A 21921-nucleotide genomic window follows, 5' to 3' on the forward strand; every position below is an offset into this window, starting at 1 on the left:
GGATGGTAAATATTTATTGTTTGCTTCAGCATATCTCAATGAACACTGGGCTAAACCACCTCGAATACCTTTTTCTAACATCTGATACATATCCACATCAGAAATCAAATCAAGCTCAACTTTAGTATATAACAACATTGCGTCCCAACTTAAAGATGGAGATGATACATAATAGCAGGGGTCTAAATTATAATAGTCTAAACTCATATTTCTGAACTTTTCAAAAACGTCGCATAGTAATAAGACATCGCATTGTAAGTATAAATCTGTATACTCTCCTAAGTTTTTTATACCAAAAGTTTTCCATATTTTTAAAGCGTGTTCGTAATCCTCAATGGAAATATTTTCACCTGTGAGTTTATTAAAAAAAATCGAATGTTTTGGTAACTTTGTTTCATTATATTTCTCCCATGCATCCATATAATCATAACAATAGACACCCTTTTTACAGGCCAAATTTAATAAGTGTTCATCCTTAATAAATACACGCATATGCTGAAAATCATTCGGATGAAGACTCTTTGCCAGTTTATCCAAACCCGAACTCAAAAAATTAAATGAATCGATAAACTTCAGTTGAGCAGCATTTGTTTTATCAATAGGTAAAAATTTTGTGAATGATATATATTTTTCTTTAGATTTTGGTATCAAGCTCGTTTTTCCGGTAATTTCTGATAATTCTTTAATAAATAAGTGGCAATCATAACCACTCAAGTTATGAAAAATGATCGGTATAAACGTACATTTTTTTGCATTTATGTTACAAGTGTTGTGAGCAGGGCCTCGGTATTTACCTGTAAAATGGTCATGATCCTTTACTATTATATCATATTTTTTAAACATTGTTTTACAGATGCAGCAAATTTTTGCTTCATTATATGAAGTCAACTCTTCGGTAGTAAGAGGAAACATTGGATTATTTGTATTTAAAATACCGTGCAATCTTTTTACATCTCGCGTAATGCTTTCAACAAATTTTTTACCACAGTTTGGTCCGCGATAGCTTACAAAGTCATTAAGCTCAGGTTTAGAATGGCAACATATGTAATAAGCGAAACAAGATGGTTCATGTGTTTGTATATCTTCAGTATAAAGAGATTTATTTTCGTTTGAATATTTACAAAGCAAGCTCTCAAAATCGCCATATATCACGATAGGAATTCTTTGAGTTCTCTCATAGTTTGAAAAATGCAACTTACTACCATCTTCTGGAAGTACAGTTTGTCTTTTAGCACAATCGTGATTGTGTAGTTTTTGTTCATTTGCGAAATATAAAAAACATTCATCACATAAAAATATTTTAGACTTGTGTTTTGTTAATTGCCTTCGCACAAGTCGGCCAAAGTCTTTAATCAAACAGTAATGGGCTTTGTCATTTTTAGTAATATATAATAAATTAACATGGGTAAGTTTTCGAGCTAAAGTCACATACAAAGGACCTGTAACTGTATTATTGGCTTCTAACCCATAAACATTTACACTAATAGTTGGATTGTTCTTCTCAAAGGTTTTAATATCTTCAATTCCCGGAGGAAATGTCATATTTCTTATGTCAAAAAGCAATGAATAATGAGGATATGATGAAACTCTATTGGAATTAAGTTTTGTAGGATACATTTTAGCAGCAATGCACCATAAAAAGCAACAATCATCGAAATTATGAATATTTAGACATGATTTTGTATTTCTTATATGTGATGGTAATGCCAAATATGATCCACCTTTCAGAGGATTATATTTATTAATATTTATCTCCAAATGACTGATAGAATCAATTGTCCAACCAGATTCTGACTGTTCGAATTCTGCGCATTTGCAAGTTAACTTTTGAGCACATTGTAATAAAAAATTATCAATATCAGTACTTTGGACTATAATACCATATTTAGTACTGAAAGATTTAATAGACTTTTCAAAATTTTTTGGTAAAATATACGAAACAAATAACTCGAAATTTACTTTAATGGCAGTGTGTTTCTTTAGAGATATATTTATGATCTCGCGTGTGGTTTTAAATATTTGTGAAAAAAAACTCTCTGGAACTAAAGTTGTAGAGGTCGGATTTACTTTGTAACTGATTATTCTGTTTCTAAAAGCCGTTTTTATAATTTGCACATTCTCATATCTAGATTGAAATAAACTATTAGATTTATGAGTATTTGTTCTGTTATGTGACGATATAGATGTTTTAACATAAAGGTTACACTCTTTGCAGAAAAACATTTTCAATTTCATAGAATTGCTTATCTTGTTTATCTATTTAGTATCTAGTTTCTCAGTTCTGGTTTTAATATTCTGCGTATAAAAAATCGGTAAGGAAATACAGCTAAATAATAAATCAAGCTATTGGCTAATAAACAGTAAACAGTTATTAATAGAATGGAAGTAATGCGATGTTTCGATATCAACATTCAAACATGTCAAGTATCTAGTTTGTATGGTTCTAGTTTCTCAGTTCTAGATTTTAAATTTTGGATAGTTATGAGATGACTGTATTAAAATAAAGTAATCTAGTTATTTTCAGACAATGTGCAGACTTAGTAAGAGTATAAGGGCTGTAAGTATCACGTTATTAATATCCCAACTTCAAATCTTTCGATATGAACATTTAGACATTTTTATTTAATTTTATATGGTTCTAGTTTCATATGGTTCTAGTTTTTATGTTTCTAGTTTCATATGGTCTAGGCTTTGTATGGTCTAGGTTTTGTATGGTCTAGGCTTTGTATGATCTAGGCTTTGTATGGTCTAGGCTTTGTATGGTTTAGGCTTTGTAATTTCTGTAAAAAAAACACGTTAATTTAATTTTATATGGTTCTAGTTTCATATGGTTCTAGTTTTTATATTTCTAGTTTCATATGGTCTAGGCTTTGTATGGTCTAGGTTTTGTATGGTCTAGGCTTTGTATGATCTAGGCTTTGTATGGTCTAGGCTTTGTATGGTTTAGGCTTTGTAATTTCTGTAAAAAAAACACGTTAAAAAATATTTACAGGCACAAACATAAAGATAGTAATTTAATTGTCATACTTATTATATACAATATGTTGCAGATGAAATATTTTTTGAATTTATTTATGAAAATAATTTCTAAGATTTACAAAATTTAATTTACAAAATTTATCTTAGAAATTATTTTCATTTGCAGGGTATAAAATGGGCTGAATATTTTTTAGTTCAGCCTTACTATCATCAATTAATTTGGTGAGGGACTTCCATACCACCGAATTTAAATCAGTTGCAAGTTTTAGTGTGCAGATGGCATGCTTCCAACGCTCATTGTTCGCGAGTTTCTCCACTTCTTCAGAGTTGTAGACGCGCAGCTCGAAGTAGTAGCTGCCTTTCTTCGATGGGTCTGATTGGGATGTATACCCCGACGCAACGCGCCGACTGAGAAAACTTCTCAATTTCGCAGCGCGCACTGGCTTGCTAGTAGATTCATCCTGAAATTGAAAAATATTCAATTTAGTATCATCTGCGATAATTTCAACTCTCTACCTATTATGGTTCATGAGATAAAGCCCGCTGACAGACAGACGTCCGGGCGGACAGCGGTAGCTTAGTAATAGGATCCCACTGGTACCCTTCGGATATGATCCCTAACAAAATAATAACTTTAACAAACTATATTCATAAATTTATATACAGACCAATTGCCTAACAACATTCTTATTGGGAAGTCTTTTAAAAGCTTTAATCCAATAAAATATAAATAAGACAACTCACCTCAGATTCGGTAATAAACCTCCTCCGCTTAACAGATGGACTCGTAGGTGTATTTGGAGACGTTTCGGGTTCAGATTCCGATCCGCTCGATTCGAACGGATTCTTCGGAGCAGAAGAAGTCACCTCCTTTTTCTTGATCGTCTTCTTCCGCTTCACCTCACGTTTCTTCTTAAGAGACTTCGATGTTGATGGGGGCTGCACCAAAGCGATGGGGTCTTCGTCTTCGTCAAATGGATTGATGAAAGATGAAGAGGCCCTGAAAAACAATTTAAGTAACTATCAACATGAAAACTCCAAATAAAAATTCAATAGGTACCTAGTTGCTTAATTCAAAAATAAACATATAAAATAAAAATACTTACATACTTTATTTCGACTGTTGTTGTCGTCGTATCCAAAACTCGGAAAGAAAGGAATGGTGACGCTTAGGATCGACCTATTTATACGCTCGAATTCTAAAACCTCTTTCATAATAAACGAAATGGATTGAAATAAATTAGATTTAAACATTTGCGCATGTAACTTTAAACACTAAATCATCACAACATAAAACTTATATTTGCGAAAGTAATCAGACTAGATTTATACATTCGTATGAACACTGTCTTACGTATAAATTATTGCCGCATCAGCTATAGGTGTTCGATTTTGAAGCATGGAAGACGCTGTTGTTTATAGTTACGCAGTGAATTGAGATCTAACCGTAAAAGGAATGGTATGCGTCGGACTCGCGATAGTTAAAATGTTAAAAGGTTATACATTTTACTACTTTCCATAGGTAGGTATAAAATTTGTGAAAGGTCTAATAATATTTGCTCCTATTTGATGCTTCAATCTTCTTCCTTGCGAATTTGATTTAAAACTTGAGTGGAAATCCTTTAATTTTCGACGTCAAAAAATATCCTGGATCCGTCTCCAAGATGTGAATTGTCTGTGTATCAAATTTCGGCAAGATTCAGCCGTTAGTCTTTAGTTTAGACAGACGCCTTTTTGCATCACTAATCATACTTATTATAAATGCTAAAGTGTGTCTGTTTGTTTGTTTATTGGTTCGTCCTTCAATCACGTCGCAACGGAGCAACGAATCGACATGATTTTTCGTGGGTATAGTAAAAGAACTGGAGAGATATAGACAACTTTTTATCTCGGAAAATCATAGAGTTCCCGCAGGATTTAAAAACCTAAATCCATGCAGATGAAGTCGTGGGGGCATCAGTGAATTTATTATATTAGTACGCATTGTACGTATTTTTTTCGTCCATTAATCTCTATTTATCAAAGTATTTATAACAATCGAAATATATTTAAATAGCGGGAAATGTGTCTAAATTCATCATTAAAGAATTAATTTTCGATAAATAATAATGTATGATAAGCTTGCACACCTTACTAGAAATCTGCTATAATATATTTTTACTAATAAATCTTTATCCAAAATTCATTGTTTGTAGATCAGAATGGAGTTAATATATCCTAAATATCCTCGCTATGCAACTCAAATCGCAAGATTGCGAAGTTTTGATACCTGGCCTCAAGATTTAAATCAAAAACCTCAAGAAATGGCTGATGCTGGTTTTTTTTATACAGGAGATAGTGATCGCGTGATTTGTTACTTTTGTGATGGCAGGCTCAAAGACTGGGGCATCGAAGATCATCCATGGTCGGAGCACGCACGCTGGTTTCCGTCCTGTCCCTATGTTTTACTTGTGAAGGGTGAAACATACCTACAAAGTGATAGCAAAGATGTTTGTGGTGCATCAAAAGTATCTGAACAATTTGTAAATAACAATATAATAAGTTCTTTTGCAGACAGAAACATATTATGTGTTGAAAATATTAAAGAAACACTTTGCTGCAAAATTTGTCTTGTAGAAGAAGTAGCTGCGTGTTATATACCATGTGGTCATGCTATAACGTGTACTAAATGTGCTTTATCGTTGGATAAAATGTTATGTCCGATATGTGGAAAAGCAATCGTTAATGTAATACGAATATATTTCTGATGAGCTATAAACATTTAAAGAGTCTACCTTTATCCAACCTATTATAAGTATGCGCAAGCCTCGAATCAATCGATCGAAATTCATACTAATGAATACAGCAATGCCGGATCAAGCAGAAACACGATCAATATACAAAAATAATTTGAGCGCAACAAATCAAATGGTTAACTATGCGAGAGCAAACTTTTAGACGTAAAATTATCATGCATATGGGCTCGTTCGCATTTCTTATGAATGCCGCAGTCTCGTCGAACTCATCGTATTATATCATCCACTGTGCGGTGCGGGCGTATGATATAGGATCCGCAATAACTAGTCATTGAGGATTTTGTCTCACTGTTGATAGTGATTAATTGTTGCTTGGATTTAGGAATACTCCATTTATTTAATGTGTTGTTGTGGACAGTAGCCTACATTGGGGATCCTGTATCAAAATTCATGGGGATTTTGTATCACGGTGAGCGTAGCGAACGAGCGTTAGCGAGAGTGATCCAAAATCCCCATGGATTTTGATACAGGATCCCCAATTCAACACTACTTACTCAGCTCGCTCTCATTCCTGTAAAGAAAACCGAAGTTACCTACAACAATAACTAAGTAGTAAATAGCTAAATAAACTTCTGGAAACTAATGTGACTTAATAATAAGATGACAGTCAATACAAAAACGAACTGCTTTCAGTTGCAAATACTATGACTTTGTTTTTGCATTACTGATTCCCTAATTAGTTAACTACTTACTTATTTACTTAAAACTACATTGTATACATCATTTACTTAGCAAGCAAGTAGTGTTAGCAACACATATACACAGTCGATAAGGATAACGAACAAACCAATCACTTTCGAATTTTGACGAAATAAAGATACAATTTTTTTTTGTACTTAACTAGCTACATAACTACAATATCACTACCCCGCAACGAATAACTTTATTACAAAGACCTTACACTTATAAAGGTCTTTGCCACAGATCACTATATACAGTCTAAAGAGTCTTTGCTTTATTATCCAAAACAAAGTTGAGTCACAGAGAAAAACAAACAAAACACTTTTTTAATCACAGAGTAATTACAAAACAAAGTGAACTTAGACCAATAACTTAGAGAAAGTGAAATAAACTAACAAATGGGTCAATTGCGACAAACGAAAACTGTTTTGGATGCGTTCCGTTTCACGATTATTTTTGGTTTGCTGGGAAAAATTTGAATATTTTTATGAAGTCCTAAAAGTAACGTAAAGTAACATTTTGAGTCGTGTAACATGGAGGAAACATGAGGGGGTCAAAAGTAACGTAAAATGTTACAAAAGTAACATTCTGGCAACGCTGGGTGCAACGCGGTATGAGACCTAACATAAGGCTTGTCTTATATGGGCTACATTCATTATTTGCAGCATTGAGTATTAGTGATAGACTTTGTTATTAAAGCGTTTGCTCTCATTAGCAGTACCTACCTGACAACTAAGGTTTTTTCTTTATTCAATCTGTTTTATAATCAATACAGAGTTAGTTTTGCACCCAAAGACTGTTACTTTTCCTAGGCTTCTTTTTATCTGGGAGGATCAAAGAGTTTCCACCCGCTTTTCGAGGAAAAAATCTAAATCGACGGATAAAGTCGTAGGCTTTATCTAGTAAGTCTAGATTACAGATAGGTATATAGAAAAAGGACCGTAATAGTTTTCTTACAAAAATGATTTTTTAAATCGGAATTTTTTGCATCGGAATTGAAGCCTGGATCTTCCAAATATGAGGTCGACATCAATCACTGCTTTTTATATCTTTCGTACAATCCATTGCAGTTTTGACTGCATACCATCTAATCTACCATCAAGTGTGAGGAAATTAAGATAAAGCCAGTCAACATTATAAAACGATGATGCATGTTATAAACAAAAAGATTGCGTAGTAAAGTGGCCCATCTAAACGTAGCCTAAACAAGACAATCGTGGTGCGTAACAAAAGAATGACAAGTAGGATAGAATGCTCCATCTTGTCAGTTCTCATAGCACACGTAATGTGAGGAAATCACCGCGAAGGCACTAACAACACCAATTTTGTAATAGAGTTTTTCCTTTGAAAGTGTGTTGTATGCATTTGATCTGGTATACCTTGTATGAATAGCATATTACTGTAATGTTTCATATATATACGTATTTTTTATTTATTATTAATTCAGATACACGTTAGCCCTTGACTGCAATCTCACCTGCTGGTAAGTGACGATGCAGTATAAGATGGAAGCGGGCTAATCTGGAAGGTATGACGGTTTTCATTAAACTCATTCTCCTTTGGTTTCTACTAACGTCGTACCGGAATGTTAAATCGCTTAGCGGGACGGCTTTACCAGTAGCGTGGTAACTAGCCACGACCGAAACCTCGCACCAGACAATACAGTATACGACAGTGAAGTTATCTGGGACATCAATGCCAGATTCTAAAATCAAGTCAGAAAATAAGATCACTGAAAAAATTATGGAGAAACGTAAATAAGGGCCTCCTGTATTTGATAATGATAAATCTCAAAAATGTGTATTAACCGCAATTGGTAGCAAACAAGAAGAACACACAGATATAAAACCGTTTTCATCACACACTCGAGAGAAAGTAAGGAGCAATTTCATATGAAAGATAGAAAATTAGATACGATTGTTAACAGTTAATTGTGGTACGTATGTGACCGGACAAAGAAAGGCACGGGTCAATGGTACGGGGCACCGCCGATCTAACGGTGTTCGGATGTCAACCTCAAGCAAACCCGTTTAAACTTGGCAAACTATTGTAGCGCTCGTAAAATATATGACTCAATGATATACCCACTTGGCATAAACGACGCGACACATATCAAATATTGCGGCCTTTGCAGAAGGTACTTGAGCTTGGCTTGCAGTGCTGGATTTTAAATCAAATAATCTATCTGAACTCGACTGCGACTATGCCCAAAAGGAGGGCTATGTGTTTGACTTGTATGTATGTATATCCATTCCTTTTTTTTTTCTCTCTCGTCTGGCTTTACACTGATTAGCCAATATCAAGTTTGTAGTTATTTACAAGTTAGGGAAACTATATGTATAAGTATGAACTTCGTCTGCGCCGGCGGCCGCCGACATTCACGCGGCGCCCCTTTAGAGCGCTTCCCAGTCAGTGCCACCACCAATAAACACCAGCAGAACACAAAAACCGGCCACTTCTAACAAAAAAACACTCCAAAAAACCGACTTCAAAAACGACAAACACTAAAAAGTAAAAAATAACTTTTGTTTAGCTACACGTGTAATGCACCTAGGTATGAAGTCGAGCGAGCATATTAAAACAAAATTAAAAAGAGTGAAGCTCGCCCGACTTCATACCTAGGTGCATTACACGTGTAGCTAAACAAAAGTTATTTTTTACTTTTTAGTGTTTGTCGTTTTTGAAGTCGGTTTTATTTTTCTTTTGAAAATTTTTTATTTCACAATTTTTAGTGGCCCTACTGTACTATAATATGCTGTGCCCAGTTAAAACCCTACTGTTTACTAAGCTATTACACTGATCGCGAGCAATTTGCTCCTATCCATTGAGGAGTTCTGTTCTCCATCTCCGAAGATATTCATCAGATCTTCACCAAATTTATATGGGACCACCTGCATAGTATACCCTTTCAAACAAAAAAAAAATTTTCCCAATCGGTCCAGGGGTCTTTGAGTAATCGGGGAACATACATAAAAAATATAAAAAAAAAAAAAAAAAGATCCCGACGAATTGAGAACCTCCTCCTTTTTTGGAAGTCGGTTAAAAAGGCACAACACGCGCGCCAGCAAATGGCACCACAGACGAAGTCCATATCCATTCCTACGTCATAAAAGGGGTGTATGATACGTTGACGGATGATATAGAAGGGAGTGGAAGAAGAAGGCATGTCATGCCGACCCCAAGTAGCGTGGTACAAGGAGTGGTAACGTGGTACCATTTGCATTGGAGCATAATCTTTTGTATTGAATCAGTATATTGTTTAAGTCGATGTTTAGTTGATTGTTATAAACACATCATGTAATTCTGTCTGTTTCCATTCTGATTCTACGTTTGTCGAAACGAAAGCTTCATAAATTCGTTATCTTCCTTAATCCTAATAGTCCAATTGATGTACGCGAATCGCTCCGATAATTTAATAGCAGACCCGAGCTCACGTACATCTTTACCGTCATAATGGTTAACCTTTGCTTTCTTTAGAGTCTATCGAATTTCACATTCACTTTCGTAAATATCGATTACGGCTGCCTCTATGTCAGATTGATAACCATCAAGATCGATTCGACGCTCGTCAACTACTGTTCTAACGATACATTTACGTAAGTCATTTATTGCTGATTGAATTATTATTCGGTTCAATAAGGTCGCAATTACTTTGATATAATAGTGATTGGCTGTAAGTATAAGTTGGTTGTGCGTTGTCGACTTATGTGTTTGGTCGCGTCCGATCTGTCAAATCAATGTCCAGTTATCGCGAAGATCGTTGACTGGTGAAAATCTTTGAAACCCAATGAAACCGTATTATTTCCTCGATTTGCATCAGCGGCATTTAAATACTCACCAGAGGCATGACAGGAAAAGCTTAGCTAATATAGGGAAAGCGATCGATTGAATTACGGAGTCATTCAATCTGTTGCACGCAGCGATATAAGTGTTCCACTAGATGAGAATGTTCGGCGTTTCATAGTAAGAACGTGTTCTTAAAATTCAAATATCATTGGCCCTATCTTATCAATCTTGATAGAGCCTATCAATCGCAATCTGCTTTAGATGCAGTCTGTTTGTAAAAATCAAACTTGCGAAATAACTGTAAATTATTACTCAAGTTATCATATTTCATAGCTTAGTTAGGTACTTACTCGCTGATGTCCGCGACTTCGTTCGCGTGGATATAGGTTTTTGTGATAGTGTGAAGTATAACCTATTCTAACTTGATATGTTCGTAGAAACGGACTGCGTCAATGGATTACGATTGACAGAAGTTAGGACACCGATGTTCGTTGGAAGATGTTATTATGATGCGCCGCATCTAATTGAACATTTATATCGCTGGTCAGACGCAGTTGTTATAAATATAAGTTTCCGGTAACAAGATATTGTAATGAACAAATAATAATATTAGTTTGCTTCTACTATAAACTATATAAATGGCAAGTACGCCTGAAGCTCTGTCATGATTCATGATTATTATTGAACTGAAAATATGTCCGTACTTTATATTAATTGCTTGTTAATCTTAGGAATTTAATATCATACAGACAATTGATATTACCTAAGTGGTGATAGCCTAGTGATGTTGGCTCTAGCTGGCGGTACGGGGTTCGATCCCGGGCAAGCATCTCTAACTTTTCTTAACTAACCTTAAAGTTATTTGCGTTTTAAGCAATTATATCACTTGCTTTAACGGTGAACGAAAACATCACTGCATGCCTGAGGATGATGTACGTAACAGGTGTGTGAAGTCTGCCAGTCCACACTCAGACATTCGCTAAGAAAGGCTTTTTGAACATTCAACCCCTAAAGGGGTAAAATAAGGGATTAAAATGTGTGTAGTCCACATGGACGAAGTCGCGGGAACAAGCTACTTGATCACACTAATATTATAAAGGCGAAAGTTTGTATGTGTGTGTGTGTGTGTGTGTATGTTTGTTACTCCTTCACGCAAAAACTACTGGACGGATTTGGCTGAAATTTAGAATGGAGATAGATAATATCCTGGATTAGCACATAGGCTACTTTTTATCCCGGAAAATCAAAGAGTTCCCACTGGATTTCAAAAAACCTAAATCCACGCGGGCGAAGTCGCGGGCATCGGCTAGTTAATGATAAATCAAATGAAAACTACGTTTGTATAAAGCGTGCTCCGAGTAGACTTCTCTTTTGTTTTTGCGTCAGTAGACTGGACGTGTTGTAGTGGATTTCACACTGACACCGAAAAAAATAATTAGCAGTATGAAAGATGGCTTTCAAAAACACATCCTGCCTGTACCATAAAAGGTGTTTATTATGAATAATTTCATATTAACGTCGCTGAACAGTCGAAGGTTTTAAGAAGCGGGCGTAGCGAACACTTTACCTAATTATTTATCAGATTCCAAGAATCTTAATATAGGTGTAAGTGAATTCCGTACAATTACTGCAACTTTCTCGTCAGGGATCGCTTTCAATCGTAATAAATGTCTATTCAGACGGACCACGACCACACCAGACACTACAGTGTCGAAATTGTCACCAAGTAGTGGTCGTACGTAAATGGTCTCCCTGCAACTGCCTGAAACTACTAAAGATTCGGTACAGTTCATTTCAGGTAATAAAACTCCAGGACAACGTTGGAAAGGATTTGTCTGCACGTAGGTACCTATGTAGCTAATATTGACTGACTAACAGACTAACCAATCTTGCGGTAGCTTGAATACCTCCGCCATACGACCTATGTGAGACTGAGGACTCTAAAAGCCTGGTGTCACACGAGTTACGGTTGTGAAGTACGGACTTATGGAAGTGCCGCTCTCTAGTACTGTCTATTTTCATACAATTTTGTGCCCGGTAATATTTTTATCATGTGGTGTGGATGTTGCGCCCTAAGAGGTGCCACCAAAAGATCCCTAGAGCCTGGGGCCACACACGGTGCAGTCGATAAAGGATTCTTACATTTATGGAATTGCCACTCGCTAATGTTTATTTTCATACAATTTTTGTGCCGGCGGACATTAGAGTGGTTGTGGCATGACTGAAAGGACTCTAAGAGCCCTGGGGTCACACATGGTATAGTCGTGAAGGCTTCTTACATTTATGGAATTGCCGCTCGCTAGTTATTGTTTACGGTTACTGTCGGGAACCAGGTTAATAGTTAGTCGACTTCTTAACGGTATAACCAAAATTGAGCACCGCCAGAGCTCCGTCGGTCGCATAATAGTTTCCTGAATGAATCCGTTCCATTTGGTATCGATATTTTATGTTAATTTTGGCGATTTAGTTAATTCGTAACATTGCGGAAAAATTTCGATTGTATTTTATGATACTTGAAATATAAGGCCTAGCGGAAACAACTGCTTTTGTCCGAGAATGCTTGTAACCAACATCGATAATATAGTCAAGTACCTGGGCGAGACCAAGCTTAGCTCGATGTTTTACGATTAGATTTCCTGTAGGAACTCAGGGATGGCACCTTTTTAGTTAACTTGATAGGTAAATCTACAAAAATACATCATCCATAAGTATTGCTCATAGATTTAAAATTGGATTCCTGTGGTGTGTTGGATTGCTAGAGCCGTTGAACAAATAATCTATTACGTATAAGAAAGAACTGCTCATTTAAAATCTTCTTTGTCGTTACGCTCTTCACAAAGCGGTCTTGGTCGTCACTACAATGATGTGGCACGCTTGGCGATGCGTAGCCAGTCCTCTCTAATGGCTGCTTTCCTAGTGCACTCATGTAAGGGGCTGCTTTAAAATATCTATTGGATATAATTTGGCGACAGCGTCTTACAGATGGTGGAGAGAAGAGATAGTGTCGATTCAATGCACACTACCGTCTGCGTTATCACACGCACACACATAGTGTAGGTTTCATTTTATCCTTCTCTTCTACTAAAATTGGCAAAGTAAATAATTCCATAGACCATTTTTTTAAACATTTTATTAAAATGCCACAAAAAAATCAGTTGTTTAACGCACTAAATTAGTAAAATGCCCTGTGTTCTATTTTCGGCGACTTTAATCGGATCGTGTATTATCGGTCGTCTGCGTTGGGATCAATTTCGATATAAATTCCAATTAGGATGTAATTACTTCGATTTTAATAAAGGCAGTTTGTTTTCTAAAGGTGAAAGTTTTAATCGTCAACCAAAACAATCTTTTCGACAATGTATATCGTTGATAGAAGAAAGTTTCACCAGTTAACTAACATTGAATAACAATCTGGTCATATCGCTATGTAATTCCATTCATACAAGATCAAATGAACTGCATAATTGAACACCACGTCTGTGTGCTTAGTACGAGATTATTCGTTACAAAAAGTGATACAATTCGAACACATCAAGAGTAAAATGGACCTAAAAGTTCTTGATATAAAGTAGAATATTCAGTACCCTGATTTTAACCTCACTAAGTTTCAATTTGGAGCGCTGGCTGTAGATGTATAGACGAAATTGAGCTTTAAGACGAGAAAGCTACAATCCATTTTGCTTTAATGTTTCGACACTCGAATTCTATTAACGTTGGTGAATTGTAACATCTCATACTAAGCACACTGGTCGTCTTATCTGGACTCTTTCAATCACTTATCACGGGCAATACGTCTAAACGAGACAAAGGCTGGCTAATTTGCTTGTCAGTACGAAACATCAACATCGATCTAGGCGTTGTCGTTGGCGTTGCTTGCGTACGCACATTTGGCCCGAAAGCTTGTAGCAAATTTTTGGGAGATGCTTGATAAGCTGAAAGATGGTGCATTTCAATTCAATCTTCTTGGCGGCTGAAAAGTGAGCTGCAAAAACAGTAAAGGAACATTTAACGGTGTCCAAAAATATATCACTGCCTCGTAACTAAGACTAACTATTAAGCCATAATTTAATTTTTAGGCAATAATGTTGAATTATACCATAGTAAAATGGTTTTGCGTTGCCTGATTAATTCATAGCAAACAGGACCTACCAGCTGGCATTCATAATTTTTGAATTATTTTTGGAGAAGGCTAGATATTTCGAGTCGTCTTAACCAATTTCTAACAGCACTTCATATCTACATGGTATGAAACCAGTGCTGTGAATTTCTCTTTTATGGCAAATTTTAAGACGCCTACTACTGATTAGATGCCACCAGAATCGACCGTCATCGATTACGAACTTATAGTGGCCCAGCTAGTAGGCATCCTGTTTATCTGACAAAGACAATTCAGAGAGACAGCCTTACAAAGGAATTTTTAGTAGTACCAAGCACCTCCTTGAGATTTCCTACGAGCTCTCGTTCCAATTGTCTTCACATACAAATGACTGTAAGCTCTAACGCATAGTACGCTACTTCCGATTTGAAAATTCATCACAAGGGAAATTATGCTCTATTTAAATGTAAGCAAGTGCTATTTCACAATGACCTTGTCCAAGATCTGTTTGAGACGGAAGAGTGTCAAATGAACGTCAATACCGAGCCAGTGTATGGCGTATGGCGTCTATAGCCCGAGGTGCAACTCATTAAGAATACTTTCGCTGCAATATAACGTGCTATACTTGTTCTTTTATCGTAACCAAAGAACATCCGATCTAACTTCGGTTGGGAAACAAATTCACACATCGTCGATTCGATCATTTGTTATAATTTCTGGTTATTTATAGTTTAGAATTTGCTTTGTTAATATCGAGTTAGATTTAACAACGGCTTGTATTTTTTGACGATCTCCGGTCGGTCTTATAAGCGGGAGATCCCGGGTTCGAGTCCCGGCATGGGCAATTCGGGAATTTATAATTTCTAAGTTGTCTCTGTTTTGGTCTGGTGGGAGGTGCTTGCTTTTTCGGCTTCTCACCGCCCGCCCCACTAATAAATTGGAAAAGCGGGCGGTGCATATCGCATATTGTATCTTGTACACCTTAAAGATTTGTCTTCTTTGGTGGATTAAAGCAAATTAATGTTGCAGGTAGCCTTTTATTTTGTTCATGTGACTTTATTACTAGGTATTAAACAAAGTTTTAAAATTGTTTTTTTTTTTCTGTTTCTCCCCTTATATAGATTTTATGTAACATTTGTGACATAGTTAATTCCATACAAGTTCATTTCTGTACTACAGACCAAAACCAACTTATCAATCACAGTCAAAGAAACTTAATAAATAGCCTCCAAGTAGGTACAGTCCTCTTCTTTTAAAGCTCAATCTTTTGAAGAGACAATTCATTACCTATTTTTATGTTCGCTAATATCTTCAGTACACGCTATGTAACTCTAAAGTCTGAATCACACACAGCGCGGCGCGATTGTAACGTGTCCACATCGGCTCCTAAACTCTATCAACGGAAAGAAGTTAGTGTGTAGAGTTCTCTCTGTCTCTAATCCCATTCAAATTACAGAGACGAAAATCTCAGCAGCTATTAAGCATTTTGAGACACCAATCAATCCCAAACGAAAGTGTAAATTAAAAATTTATAACACCCCCGACAAGTGAAGGTTACAGTAACTAGAAAAGAGCTGATAACTTTCAAACGGCTGAACCGATTTTCTTGGATTATAGCTAAGAACACTCTCGATCAGGCCACCTTTCAAACAAAAAAAAAAAAACTAAATTAAAATCGGTTCATTAGTTTAGGAGCTACGATGCCACAGACAGATACACAGATACACACGTCAAACTTATAACACCGCTCTTTTTGGGTCGGGGGTTCAAAACTATGTTTGAGTGTTTTTTTGAAAACATGTTTGTCTCAGGCACGCATGTTTCATCAGGATGTTACCCTTCACCTTTAAAGCAAGTGATATCTACTTAATTGCTTAATTAAAACACACATAATTTTGAAAAGTTATGCGTGTGGAATTGAACCCCTCCCGAATAAAAGATCGACGCGGCTAGGCCACATTGTAAGCGAGATTGCAATACCTAGCATAAAACGAGCTAGAGATCTGTAACATGCGAACAGACAGACAGCAGAGTAACATTAATAGGGCTCCCTTTTTACCCTTTGGATACGGAACCCTAAGATATACGTTTTGCGTCGCAGTTTTTATAACACCAAGAACGTTTTGTTTGTCTGAGGTTTTAATAGGCAATCGGCGGTGACTGGGAAGATCAAAGAGGCGTTTTGTGACCAGAAGTCACGATCAGATGCTATCTTTGGCACAATAAAAATGACGTGCGCTCATCTACTGTAGCGGATGCCTATTTTTTTGCCGTAAATCAATTTTTACAATAATGGACTCTAAGCCGTTGACGTAAAGTATAATTTTGAATGAGTTTGTATTGTGGACGCAATGGTCGATCATCGATCGATTTGCAATAAGAATGATAACAGGTGATCGGTTATTCACAGGTAGGTACCTACTTAGGTAGATAGAGAAGGGAAACGCTGCTCAAGTGGCGTTTCAATGGCAGCATGGATACCTGGTCAATCTATCAACAACTGGAGGCGGCCCATTGAGGCAGACCTTATAAGAGTGCGACTCTCGTGAACTTGATCAATTTTTATTTTCCATACTAATATTATATATGCGAAAGTGTGTCTGTCTGTTAGCTTTTCACGGCTCAACTGTTTAACCGATTTTGATGAAAGGTACAGATTTAGTCGACCTCCCAGGGTCGGACACATGCTACTTTTCAACTCGGAAAATTAAAAATTTCCTACGGGATTTAAAAAACCTAAATCCACGCGTAAGTTGCGGGCATCATCTATTAAGATTTACTATCTTATTTTTTTACCTTTCAATAAAATAGTTGACGACGCAAATCAATTAATAATCGAATTTGATCCGCTCTCGATCACTTGTCAGAACTCAAGAAATTCACAAAAAAACTTCCCATCTATGGTGAGAGAAAGCAAAAGGCTGGACATAGGCGAGAGTGAATAGACGCCAACTGAATATGGTAATCCAAGATTTTTTTGCGTATAAGTTTAAAGCTTTAGGCGTTTAAAAGCTCAAAATATGTATTAAATTTTGTAATTTATGACGAGTCACTAACTAATAAGGGATCTGTCTAAACTCTAAGTAAACACTTTTGAAATAGTTTCTATCTTCGTCTATCAGGGTCCTGATGAAATCACAGAACAAATTAATATTTTCATTACAAATACTACTACATTAAAAGGCATATAATAACATTGTTGTCATCCCTTTTAACTTTTTTGCTATTCCTATACAAATAATTTCTACTTTTTTATGAAAATCTTTAACATACAATGAGCTTCAAATTTCAATTAGGTTTCAATGAAGACATTAATAAGATTTATTTAAGTGCTTCTATTTTTCTTTACTTTTAGATTAAAATAGGTTTAGCAGAGTTTTGAATAAACTTTTACACGCACTTTTGAATGTGAATCTACGTTTAAGTTCGGATGCTTTTAATGATTAAAATAGTAAAATATTTTACCGATAATAATGTCTCATTTGAAACACATACCTAGAATTTTAAATATTATGGCTGCCTACTCTTATATCTTACACCACACCACACGGAGTGGGCGAATCAGAAGTTTCATTGACACTACTATAATGCAAATAAAAACTAGAGTAATGAATCAGCCGTTGATAGTGAGTACACTTTCTGCGGTGAATAATGATACTTTATTGAGTAACATTAATTAAATTTATTTTCGCATTAGGTACTATTGCTTAACATCATCAACGAGTCATGCGTCACGCGTCATTTAGTGGAGAAATTATTGAATCCTTGAGTACTTCTAACCATATCTAGTCCGGGAATCATGAAGAAATATGCGCCTGGCAAGGGAAAGAGTCGGACAGAGATGGCCACCGCCTAATTCTTTTGCATGCATGCATGCATGCATATTTCTTTGTTTCTTAAACTAGGATATGCTTAGAATTACTTTAGGAACATCTGTGGTGAAGGTCCAAGATTAATCAAAAATTTTATGGCCGCGTCCCTTTTTGGTCAAAAATTACCTGATTATTTGACACTATTTTTATAAATAATATTATATTATATTTTGGAGAGACAGTTACAAACGTAATAGATACACGAAAACAGAAAAACGACCACAATCAAATATTTCTTACACGAAAAAGTTAAAATTCTACGTTTTTTACTCTACAAGTAACTGTAAAAATTCAATTACGTATTACACTAACAGTTAGTCGGCATGTTTTATTGTACAGTATAAATAAGTTGTAACATACAGTTTTTCTATGATATCAAATCAGATACGATACAAAAGAATGGAAAAGATTGGAAAAATGAGTTAGAATTAGGTATGTGTAGAGGATTCAGAACAAAGTATTTAAAAAAAAAATGATAGTAAGATATTTTTTTAACTAGTTTGCTGTTCGCCTGTAAACTGTACTGTAGGTATTAAGATTTTATCTTCATAATTTGCGTTCTGTACAACATTTGGGTGATAAAAAGGTTGAAAATAAAATTTTATAATTCATAAATGAACATTTACCTACTAATTAGTATAGGTACCTATAGCTTATGTGCGTTAATTGTGGCATAATATTTTTTGTAACTTTAAGAAGATGGAAAGTGTCCTTTTTGCAATTCGGGGGCCCACAAGCTGTGTGACTGATTCTGTTGTTCACAATTTCTAAACTAAGCAAAATGACATATCCCTTTCATAGTTGCTCCCTGCGGAAAAGGACAACGGAATTAGCCACAATATAAGGTACTAGCGACCCGCCCCGGCTTCGCACGGGTGGACATTTATTTTTTCTATTTTCCGGGATAAAATATAGCCTATACGGATTCGGAAGAATCCCTCTAAGTAATGGTAAAATAAATTTTGAAATCGGTCCAGTAGTTTTTGAGCCTATTCAATACAAACATACAAAGATACAAAGGTTTCCTCTTTATAATATTAGTATAGACTAAAACTAGCAATAGATTTAGAACTATTATTTTAGTTTGAGATTAAGTAAGTAGGTACCTAGGTACAGCAAGATTAGCCACATTGGCATTTTATATTAAGTTGAAACGTAAAACAATATAGCGCCAACTATAATTTGTTTACACTATTATGTAATTCGTTTGGCAGTATAATATTATTACAAAAAGAGTTACATAAGCGGCCATTTTGCGGAGCGCGAGATTCAGCGCGTGCGCAGCGCAAGGTCCATGAAGGTCGTGCTGGTGAAAGTAATAAGCAGGTGGCGAATTGTAGGCTGACTTGATGCTGCCTAGTGCCTATAAGACTGTTGTTTCTAATTTGAATAAAGTGTAAAAATCATGTTAATACCAGGATTAATATGATGATTTTGAATTATCGATATTTCGACTCAGTTGCATGAGTCGTTAACAGGGCTCTCTCCGTCACTCGCTTCATACAAACGTAGTTCCAATTTCATTTGAATATTAAGCAACCAAAGTCCATGAAATTTTGCAGAATATTCTAGAAACTAATATCTATGTCTGTGGTTTTCCAGATTTCTGTTAAAATATTCGGTCTCAAAGTTACGCGGTCTTAAATATTTACATACAAATCTTTGAGCCCCTGTAATTTTAAAACTACATATTTTTAGAAAAATCTAAAACACCACAGACACAGATATTAGTTTCTAGAATATGTCTGCAAAATTTCATGGACTTTGATTGCTTAATATTCAAATGAAATTGGAACTACGATTGTATGAAGCGAGTGACGGAGAGAGCCCTGTTAAACCAAGAAATGAGCCTAAAATTATATAAAAATGTAAAATTCAGTTTTAGTCATTAAGTTGGAAGCTGTGCGCAAAATAAGCAGTCCAATCTGAACTTGAAACATAACGGTTCTTTGCGATATTAAAGTTTAAAATTCTAGTCAGCCAGCTATTGATTTTTAACCCCCGACCCAAAAAGAGGGGTGTTATAAATTTGACGTGTGTATCTGTGTCTCTGTGTATCTGTCTGTGGCATCGTAGCGCCTAAACGAATGAACCGATTTAATTTAGTTTTTTTGTTTGAAAGGTGGCTTAATCGAGAGTGTTCTTAGCTATAATTCAAGAAAATCGGTTCAGCCGTTTAAAAGTTATCAGCTCTTTTCTAGTTACTGTAACCTTCACTTGTCGGGGGTGTTATAAATTTTTAATTTACACTTGTTATTTATTCCAAATTAAGTCAACCATTCCACATCACTTTGCGTAATTCGCATTTCGAGTCAAATCAGTCTTGACATTTCGCATAATAGATATAATAATATATTCATTATTGTATTGACACAGCTATTTCGCGCCATAAATCCTGAAATGATCTTTTTCCCACGCGGTGTCAGCATTTATCACCGTCAGGGCCAACGTAGGCATTAGGTATACCATTAGCAAAATTAGTAGGTACTATTATTACTACCAATGAAATATTAACACATTTACAATACAGATCACTGTTATTAGTTATTGTTCTATATTAGGCCACCTTTACATTGTAAGAACTTCAGGTTGTGAGGCCACAAGATCTTAATTTAGTTTTTTTTTTTTAATCAAAAAGTACTTTAAAATTAGGTTTATGAGTTTTTTTTTGTCGTGTCCATATTACGAAAATTCCATTAAAGTTTTACACATTTTTATTAACTCGCTCCTTGTCAATCTGTTTGTTTGTTTGTCTACTCTAACTTGCAATTTTAAGCATAGGCTGGAACTGGATGGAGAATGCAAGTATAACTTGCTCTCTTGTTTCCTTACAACGTGGCAACAACTTTTTGTCGTGTGACATATTAATATATAATAAGCAAGGTTACGGAGCTACGTCGTTATGTACAAACACTTGTATTTACATTAGTACGTTCAATAAGTTTAATTGTTTGAATATAATCGTTTACGCTTAAACCAATATTGGTTTGTGGTCACAGATGCTTTAGAACAAGGTTTTCGATGCGCCGCTTTTGTATAGAGGCATCAATGATTATTTATTTTGCTCAGCATTGATACGAGTAATATATATGGACATAAATATTTATGTATGTAAGTAAATAATGCTAATTTGATGCTAACATAATTAGTTTTGGTAAACCAACCGTAGTTTATTTTCAACTAACCGTTAACCTATGGTGCTCTGAGAGGCTTTGGCCGTGGCTAGTTACCCTACTAGCAAAACTGTTCCACTTAGCGATCCGTCGATCTTGTACGATGTCGTCTAAAAATCGATAAATAAACTGTAGTGAATTTAAGCGCTTTGGGTATGAAATTTAAAAGCTGCCTAAAATTCACTTTTTTTACCCGACTGACTGACGAACGTACAGGACAAAAACTAGTCGGGCATACGCCGACAACAAATGAGTTAGGACTGGCTTATGCATATATATATTTATTACTAGCTGATGCCCGCAGCTTCGCCCGCGTGGATTGGTCAGATCCCCTGCAGCATCAGGATTGAGAAGTTGGACTCCAAATTTTTTATGAAACAATGTCGCAAAGTTCCTCTATCGATTAAAAAAGAAATGACGCAAATCGGTTCAGAAATCTCGGAGATTTCGGTGTACATAGGTAGAAAAACACAACTCCCTTTTTGAAAGTCGGTTAAAAAAGTAGCCTATTTTACGCCCTGGTCAATCCTCTACTTGCC

At 35.7% G+C, this 21921-nt stretch overlaps 1 protein-coding gene across 1 annotated transcript in view; it reads right to left on the reverse strand.

Annotated features, from left to right (window-relative positions):
• LOC123866947 (putative uncharacterized protein DDB_G0282133) overlaps positions 1 to 21921 on the reverse strand; it is a 277632-nt gene that overhangs the window by 102086 nt on the left and 153625 nt on the right. The window lies entirely within an intron of this gene.

Source organism: Maniola jurtina, chromosome 7, assembly GCF_905333055.1.
Source record: "Maniola jurtina chromosome 7, ilManJurt1.1, whole genome shotgun sequence".
In the NCBI taxonomy this organism is placed as follows: domain Eukaryota; kingdom Metazoa; phylum Arthropoda; class Insecta; order Lepidoptera; family Nymphalidae; genus Maniola; species Maniola jurtina.